Source organism: Miniopterus schreibersii (genome assembly GCF_964146895.1).
Source record: "Miniopterus schreibersii genome assembly, chromosome: 3".
Classification (NCBI taxonomy): Eukaryota; Metazoa; Chordata; class Mammalia; order Chiroptera; family Miniopteridae; genus Miniopterus; species Miniopterus schreibersii.
This window is the reverse complement of record NC_138103.1, coordinates 98,056,050-98,065,250: the sequence shown is the minus strand read 5'-3', so window position 1 is coordinate 98,065,250 and position 9,201 is coordinate 98,056,050. Positions and strand designations below refer to the sequence as shown.

Below are 9,201 nucleotides of genomic sequence, written 5' to 3'. Positions count from 1 at the left end.
TCAGTGGGAGTGGAAAGCAGGGTGCTGACCCACTGGATGCTCATGGCCTCCCTGATATGTGTTCTTGATGGGCCAAAGCAGCAAGGAGCTGCGAGATTTTTCCGGAAAATCATGCCAACATTTGCATATCAAAAATGAGGCTTCTTAGAACTAGGAAAAAGGAATATATCAGGCCAACTGGGAAGCAATCTCACAGAACTAATGGGAGGGATAGACTTGACCGTTTCCTTTTCAGACCCTATAGCTGGGTCCGAGCCAGCACACATTTTAATCCAGCTCCAACCTAACCCAGTGGGTATCATGAAATAAGTTAATGCGGGGAGATACATGCTGGAGTGGACCACAGTCCACTCTCCCTCCGGCCTCCACCCACTCAAGAGCTGATTTCTGAGAAGTCCCCTGATCTATAAATGACTTAGAAATGTACCAGAAATCCCAGGACTCTCCAACTCAGAACAGACGTTGGGACTTTCCCAAATCTAGATGAATGTAAATTTCTAAGGGGTGCTAAAACTGACTCTTTTCTGCGAAAAAATGGATGATTCTGTTCTAAAGCAATAAAATCTAATATAATGACATTCTTTAAAAACTAGACATTGATTTCTCTCTCACTTATAAAGAATTAAGCTTCACAGAGTCACCAGGGCTCTCCGGAGATCTTGCAACTCCATGTGGCTTTCTCCACATGGTCCAGTGTAGCTGCTGGAGCCCCGGCCATCGTATCTGCATTGTAGCTGGGAGGAAGCAGGAAGAAGAACAGTGCACCAGCCCCCCTTCCAGAACATTTCCCTAACATCATACATAATACTTCCGTCTACATCCCACTAGCCAAACCTTAGTCACAGCTGTAACCAGTGCAAAAGGCCAGCAAATCAATATTTAACCCAAGCAGCCCTGACTGCGGCTACAGATGGGAAGGTCTGGTGAAAATGAAGGAAGAGGGTACATTGACTGATGGCCACGTTTGGCCCACTGCTTGTTATTATGAACACAGATTTATTAGAGCACAGACAAATGCATTCGTTTACACATTTTCCATGACCGCTTTCATGACATAATGGCAGAATTGAGTAGCTGTGACGAAGGTCATCTTGCCCACAAAGCCTCCAATACTTACTGTGCGGCCCTTTACGGAGAAGGTTCACAGACCCCTGACCTAGAACCCTGGAGCGGGAAGCACTAGAGATGACCAGTGCGTAGGTTCTAAGAGTCATCTTTGACTCTCGGAAATTACAGTGCTTCCTTTCTCCCAGTGCCTTTTACCTTTCAAGATTACATCTACTAAATCATATTTATTAATAAGATAGTTGAATGCACATAATGACTTTAGATCAGAATGTCTGCTCAACACAAGACAGCCTGTAGGGCCACATTAATTTGCTACCTTTGCCTTAAAAAGTAAAGAAAGTTTTATTCAGATCGTGCTCCCGAATTGAGGAGGTCACAGCTGATTTCAGTTAAGCTTTTGCATTTTAAATGCAGTACATTTTTTAGATTCTCCTGACTTCCTGAAGGACCCAGAGGGACTTGGGGACCCCCCGGTTGAGAATCAGAATAGGTGAGGAAACCAGCCTAGAGAGATTCTTGCTTAGTGTCTATGAGGTTTAACTGTGAGTTACACCCAGGTATTTGGACTCACCTTTCATTTGTTGTTTTGCCAACTGCACAAATGAATGAGGAACCAGGAAATAACAAGTGAGCCTCCTACCTTCTCACTCAATATACACCAGCAAAAACCACCAATTCCTCAGAGAGCTGGGGCCTCATCAAAAGAGCAGGTTGGGTCCGAACCTTAGAAACCAATAAATCCCTTACAAGGAAATTTTTTAAAAGAGGAAGACAGGAGAAGTATGTAATACTTTCAAGTGTCAATGGTTTTTCAATTTGTTTAACAGAGAGAGGGAGAGAGAAATATCAATGATGAGAGAGTCATTCATCGGCTGCCTCCTGCACGCCCCCGACTGGGAATTGAGCCCGCAACCCGGGCATGTGCCCTGACCGGGAATTGAACCCGATCTCCTGGATCCTAGGCCGATGCCAACCGCTGAGCCACGCCCGGCCAGGCAACACCTAACTTTCTAAGGCACAACAAATTGACAGTGCCCTTAGTCACCACTGCAGAGTGAAAGGATTGTGGGGTTTTCTGCGTTCTCCGGGGGAGTCCAGGCAGTTTATTCTTCTTGCCAGCGTCATATTTTCTCCTAAGTGTCACTCATTTGGCAAGAAGGGCATTCCTGTCCCTGTGGTCTCCTTTCCCCATAGCGCGAACGTGTGCAGAATAGTGTGTTCAAGTTACCAGGACCGGCTCCCCATCTGTTCGCTGCACAGGCGTCAGCAACCTTGGAAGCGTCCGCCTGGAAACAGGACGCAGTCTTGTGCAAGGGGGCTGGGCAAGGCCACACGAAGCCTTTGGCAAAGAATCGAGCTGCGTGCTTCTCCTGGGAAGTGTACTGTAGAGCTGTTGTTTTGCTGATCATTTTGTTTCATTCGAAGTAAACGAAAGTGTCAGCAAGGTGACGATAAGCATTATTGAAGTGCCTTTACTTACCCGTGTGTTAAGGTTAGCCCTGTCTTAATTTACTGGAGATACAGCTAGGAAATAAAAAATAACAAAGAAAGAGAGTTCCCCCTTTAAATCACCTGAAAACGTCACCCTCGGAACCCCTAGCGATCACCTGCTGCAGCTCTCAGAGAAGCCAGCAGCTCGTGCAGTCGGCCTTGGCCAAGGTGTGGAAGGAGAGCCCCGAGGAGGAGGCAGGGAGACTGGGAGCTAGTAGCTCCAGCGCCGTGGCCAAGCGAGCACTGCTCACCTCATCCATAAAATGACAAGGAGAAGGACAACGCATAGCATTTCCATCCACGCAACTCCGTGACTCAGCGACTGTGGCAAGACTCCAGGCTATTCCTGGTCCCCGGGTATCCTGATTCCCAACGCGTCAAGGTTTCTGCTAAATCTGGCCTCTGCCTTCTCAAATTTGCTCCAAGTAATCAAATGTATTTGACAGCTGTCTCCATAAACCGTCTGCATGTCTTCTTTGACAATATCATGACATAATTATTTAATTCTAGTAAATTTTAATCATTTGTACACCTAGTACCTCAAATTGTTTCATTCATGTATTAACCATGAAAACAATTGTTTTCAAGTAACTCCCAGTGGCCAGCACTGTGAAAGATGCTGGGGAAGAAGTGTTCAGGATCCCGAGGGCTCTGCCCCCCCGGAATCTCTTCTCTGTGTATGAGTGGCACACGTTATTGCTTCCCTCTGGTTGTGAGGTGTCAGAAACACAGGGAGGTGAAATGACTTGCTGCGGCCGCCCAGGGGAAGGAGGCAGACTCACCCTGGAACTGAGGGCCCCTGGCCGCCGCTCCTCAGTCATCACCACGCTCAGTTAGGCCTGCCTGATCCCTTTTTCATAGCCTCCCTCTTCCCGCTGTCATACGTAATGCAACATAAAAACAGTATTTAAGTCTTACACAAAGCTTTCCCTATTCTGAAAGTAAAACTGCTTCAAAACAGTGCCAATTCTGAGCTCCGGCTAGAACAGAACTGGGACGAAAAATAGTGATGTGAAAAAAAATCACATGGTCAGAACTAAATTCTGTAACGATGTATGTATGTGCTCTCGGGATTAGAAAACGAGAACATTTTCAGTCCAATCCACCTTGCTTACTTATTTGTCCTAACCAGTCCCAGGAAAAATAACCTAAACCCTGGTTGATCCTAGTGATGATTTGGGAAATTCTGCTGATTTGAAGCTTTTCTTCTACTTCTTCTATTTTTAATTGTTTCTAAGATCATTTTTTGAGCCCAGTACTTTAGGAGCTTTTAACTGTCTGAATCTCAAGACCTTATGCAAACACCTCATATCTGACATCTAAAGCAATCCCTTCTAAGTAAAAGATCTTCTAGTTTGTGGAGAAGAGGAAATGTAACCTTATGTCTAAGGTGATCTCAACTTTTAAAAATATTGAAATAATCATCTGAACTCTACTTATATACTGTCACATTTCTAGGTAATGAAAACCTCTACAGTTGTCTAAGTTATTGTGTTTTTTTCCTATTGCTATGGCATGAAGTTATAGGTCTGCCTAATATTAAAATAGTTGAAGTCTCAACGAAGGAATATTTACTACAACAGTAACTTATGCTATACCGGTAATGTGGGTATGCATGTAAACACAAATATTCAAAAACAAAATATGCAAAGTGCACTTACCATCATCATTAAATGCATTAAATTTCAATCTTTTATAATATTTTGAAATTCAAAAATTAATACCATTGAAACATTTTGTGCGAGATGTATTCTACAATACCCTTACACTGGCTTTAAGAAAACACAGCCACAGGGTAATAATTAGATGAAAAAACCCAATTATATTGATTTATTTTCTGTATCTTAGCGTGTTTCATATACTCTTAACAGTAAGAATGTTTTCTTGTTTTTATATGACACTGTGTTTTAAAATTCTATTCAAAATGCAAACACTCCTGGCATTAGGGGATTAAGAAAATATTAATTCAAAGACAAAAGTTTTCCATTTTGTTCAAAGTTGCCCTTCGGCCATTATCCTGCAATCATTTTATGTGTGATTTTAAAAAATGCAAAACAGACTAAAAAGCACCAGTGTGCCCGTGGGACATGTTTGCCTATAATTTGTCAATGTCTCATGGAAACAGTGCTTTCTACAGACTTCATTTCCATGTAAGCCACCTTTTCTGGATGCTTTTAGGCTTTATGCTTTGAAGTCTGTGAAGTAGACATATCTCCATTTCTTTTGATATCCCTGGTGAAATGAAAAATAAAATATTGCCCCTACCTATCCCTACAGATCTGAGGCATCATTCATATTAAAATTCCTTTCAGTTACTCAAAGTGACAGAAACCCTCCCTCCTCATCTTTCCTATTTTCCTCCCCTTTTTACATTTTGGTCTCTCTCAAAGGAAGTCCATATTATAACTTTAATTCAACTAATCCAAAGTGCTGCATTATCAAAACATCCCACTTAGAATAAACATTCCACAACCTCTGTGTTTCCCGAAGCTTTAGCCTTCCAGGTAAAAAGAGAAGCAGCCAGCCCATAGCATTAAACATGATTCTCAGAGAATGTCTGAGGATGGGAGGTGGACATGAAAAGAGACTCTACAAACTAGAGTAAACAAACTCTATGCATGCACATGTCCCTTATTTAAGATGAGCTTCCATTCCCCTCACTATGAAAGATATGATTACTTACTGAAGCTTGGTCATGTGAATTCTGTGCAAATTACTTTGGAATTAGACTCAGTGGTTCTCAACCCTCACTCTTCAGATTCACTAGGAGTTTTTAAAACCCCCAGAAGCCCCGGGTTCATCCAGAGATTCAGATATTGGTTTGGGGTGCAGCCTGGGTATTACTACTTTCTAAAAAATTCCAGGGTTGAGTGTAATAGCAGCCAGATTGAGAACCAGCAAGCAAGGGTAAAAAGAACTTTGCTATATAACATTTAATCTGCTTCTAGAAACTCACCCAACCTCAATATATGTTGTCTGTCACAATTGGCTGAGTATTTGCTATTGAGAAGTTGATGTCTCTCTCAAATATTACTGCACCCTTAAGCGCTCAACATTACTTGTGAAATTATTTCCTAGGAGCACTGAGTGGGAAGATCATGAATTCCTTCTGAAACCAGAAATACGGTTCTCAGGAACCTGTTAAGTTAGGTATGTACAAGCATGCAAAGAAGTGCTGTGTGGCAATTAAAACTATGATATAAATCAATGTTGATTGCTATCCATGAAATAATATGAACTGAAACACAGAGGTCCAAATTAAAGACCAAATTAATGACACTAAAATGCTAACACTATTTTTCTGGGAATGTTTTTCGTTACCTATTCCGTAGTCTTTGTTCTTTAAAGTTTGCATACGTACTTTTAACAAAACAAGAAAACAGGATTTGGAAGATAGGATAAAGAAATAAGAACAAGAGAAAAAGAGATGAAGTGGGCCAAAAGTTGCATGGGTTACTCTGAATCATAAAAACTACAGCTGGTCTTGAAAGACGAGTTTGTAAACGCCTGGAGGTGAAATCGATTTCCATCTCCTGAGTGTGGTTGTAAAAAGCTGCCCAGTCTCCTTGTCGACAGTAATACTGATAATGCCTTTTGAGAGTGCTGGAACTTTTATTTTTATTTTTTTCAACATATCTTTATTGATTTCAGAGAGAGGAAAGGAGGGAGAGAGAGATAGAAACATCAGTGAAAGAGTCATTGATCGGCTGCCCAGCTTGCAACCCGGGCATGTGCCCTGACCAGGAATCGAACCCCAATCTCCTGGATCTTAGGTTGATGCTCAACCGCTGAGCCACGCCCGGCCAGGCAAGAGTGTTGGAACTTTTAAAAGAAACATGCATTATTTTATGCCACCTACAGTTTCATACTTTTATTCTTTACAATGGAAGAAGATTAATAGAAGATTAGTTTACGGTCTAGTCTTCCAATTAAAAGTGATTAAAGAAATGTTTCTTGATAAGGATATGAGAATATACTGTACTTGGAGACAACCTGGATCATTCTTTCTAAAATTTCTATGACATTCACTCACATAACAAGTTTTATTGAGCATCATCCAGTTATCAATCTAGAGGTAAATTATAATGTATGTTTATATTGTCCCCCATTTTCTCTTACATAAATAAAAGGATGCAATTTTGCAATCATTTTTCTTTCAAAGCTGTAATGTGTGATTCTTTAATCAAGTTGTATTTATTTTTTGTAAAGCTCTATGCCAGATACAAAGGGGATACAGAGGTGTGATGAGCAGGTCTGCTGGGGCTTGCAACACACTATAGAAAGTACAGATCACACACACACACACACGGAGTCTAATGTGAAGAAGATAAAGCTTTACAATTCCCACAGGAGTGGTTGCCCTCTCTAACTGAGAAATTGCAGTAGGACCTCCTCAGTGCAGTCATGTCACCCCAAGTCAACGTTTCAGTCATCAGACCACTGCAGAGCCTATTCTGACTGGCACGTTAAGCAGCCAGGGAAGGCCTTCTGCTCAAGTGTGGCCTGATCATGCATCTTGCCTTCCAGCACCACATCCTGCTGCGGGTGCCTGGTCATCAAGGACCTGATGGGCTCCTCTGTGACCGGCGTCAAGCACAGCCTCCTTTCCATCACCTGGGTGTGGAGGCTTTGGTTTTGGGGCCCTGCCCTCCCATCAGGCCACAGGGCATGTGGAGGGTGTCAGATCAGTGAATCATACTCTGGGCATTTGTATTGACCTCAGCAAGCTGGCTGGATCTTTTGTCTGTTTCCACTCGTGTGTCTCTCGGGTCTAAAATGTTCAGGCCTGATGAAACCACCCTTGGCTGTCAGGGCTCAGAGTCCTCTCCGCTACCCTGCTCCTTTCATTACGCTTGCTTACCCATCTTTTTAATTACATAGTGAGTGTGAATTGGTATCTCATTGTAGTTTTGATTAACATTTACTTACTAACAATGTTGAGCATTTTTTCATTTGCCATTTGTATATCTTATGATAAATGTCTATTCAAATTCTTTGCCTACCTTTCAGTTAGGCTATTTGTCCTTATGTTATTGGTCTGTCAGCGTTCTTTATATATTCAGGATACAAGTGTCTTATCAGATACATGATTTGCAAATATTTTCTTCCATTTTGTGTGTGGTTTTTCATTTTCTTGACGGTATTATTTGCAGAACAAAATTTTTAATTTTGGTGAGGTCTAATGTATCTACCTTTTTTCTTTTATCTCTTGTGCGTTTTTAATTTAATTTTATTTTTTGTATCCAAAATGTGTTTATTGGTATGGTTCCCCGCTCATCTTAATTGAAGGTGCGTTTTGTGCTGCTTCCTTCTGAAGGAGCACCCTTCTGCCGGCCTTGCTTTTCCTCCTGATGGCTGACGGAGGACAGTGGAGCAGCCAACACACAAAACTGTGGTTTGTGCAGGGCTAAAGACGAGGGTGCTTTTATAGCATCCTGGGCACTTCACATCCATGAAGTAGGAGTTGGGGCTCTGCACCAGGCGTTGCTCCTTGTGTTTCCTCTTCTCGTCTTTCGGAAAAAGGCTGAAGAATTTCCTTAGTGAGAGGCATGTTGTCAGGGGAGGTAGTCGTGGAAGGAAGGGCTGTGCTTTTTAGTGTAATATTAAAAACAAAAACAAAAAAACCTATTCCCTAACTCAAGATCACTAAGGTTTGTTCCTATGTTTTCTCCTAAGAGTTTTCTAGATGTAGCTTTTACATTTAGGTCTATGATACACTTTTAGTTCCTTTTTGTGGATGGTGTAAGGTAGAGGTCGAGTATCACTCTTCCGCACGTGGATATTCCATTTTCCCAGGACCATTTGCTAAAAAGACTATTATTTTTCCCATTGAGTTATCTTAGCACCTTTGTTGAAAATAAATTTGCCAGTAATGTAAGAGGTGATTTCTGGACTCACGAGGCTATTCCATAGGTCTGTATGTCTATCACTATGCCAGTACCACACCGTGTTGATTATAGTAGTTTTGTAATAAATTTAAAACCAGGAAGTATGAGTCATTCAACTTTGTTGATTTTGCCATTCACAGCCCATATCCATTACTTTAAGCTGTTGAGAGCACATCCTCTCAGCATGGTTCCAGGCTGAAAGGTCTTTTCTCAGTCCTCAAGTGCCGGAGCACTCATCTCCTTTGTTTGGAAACATGTTGCATGCCTCCCCAAGTTATCACAGATGGTAATCACTAGTGAGCACAAAGAACAGCTGGAGGTCAATGCCAGGATGGAAAACAGGGGCTGTAAAGAGAAAATGACTGATTTAGGTCACAAGAAAGTTTTTCAATAGGATGTTGTGGGAACAAAGTGACTGTCACAGTGAAAAACTGGATTGTAAATCTTAGAATAAATTCCTAAACATTTCCCTTGTGTTTTCTTTTCCTCACTGGACTGAATAGATTGTGTCGACTAAATTAGTCCATTTTCTCAGACTCCATCAAAATGAAATAAAGCTATGTTGTTTCTCCATGTTCTCATTGCGGATCCTTCTTTTTGGCCTTTTGTAGCTAGTGTTCATGAGATTTTTCTTTCCCGGTAGAAATTAAGCACTTCATGCTTTCATTATGCTAAAAGGAAAAAAATTATCATTTGGAAATGCAACTATTATGGGAGAGTTACAGTAAAAGTGTCCATGTGTGAGGGTTTTTGA

General features: G+C 41.5%; 1 pseudogene across 1 annotated transcript; it reads right to left on the bottom strand.

Moving 5' to 3' along the window:
- Positions 1-7,833: 7,833 nt before the first annotated feature.
- On the bottom strand, positions 7,834-8,110 carry LOC308554942 (small ribosomal subunit protein eS27 pseudogene; annotated as a pseudogene). Its single transcript has one exon. The product of its transcript is annotated as a small ribosomal subunit protein eS27 pseudogene (transcript).
- Between the last annotated feature and the right edge of the window lie 1,091 nt (positions 8,111-9,201).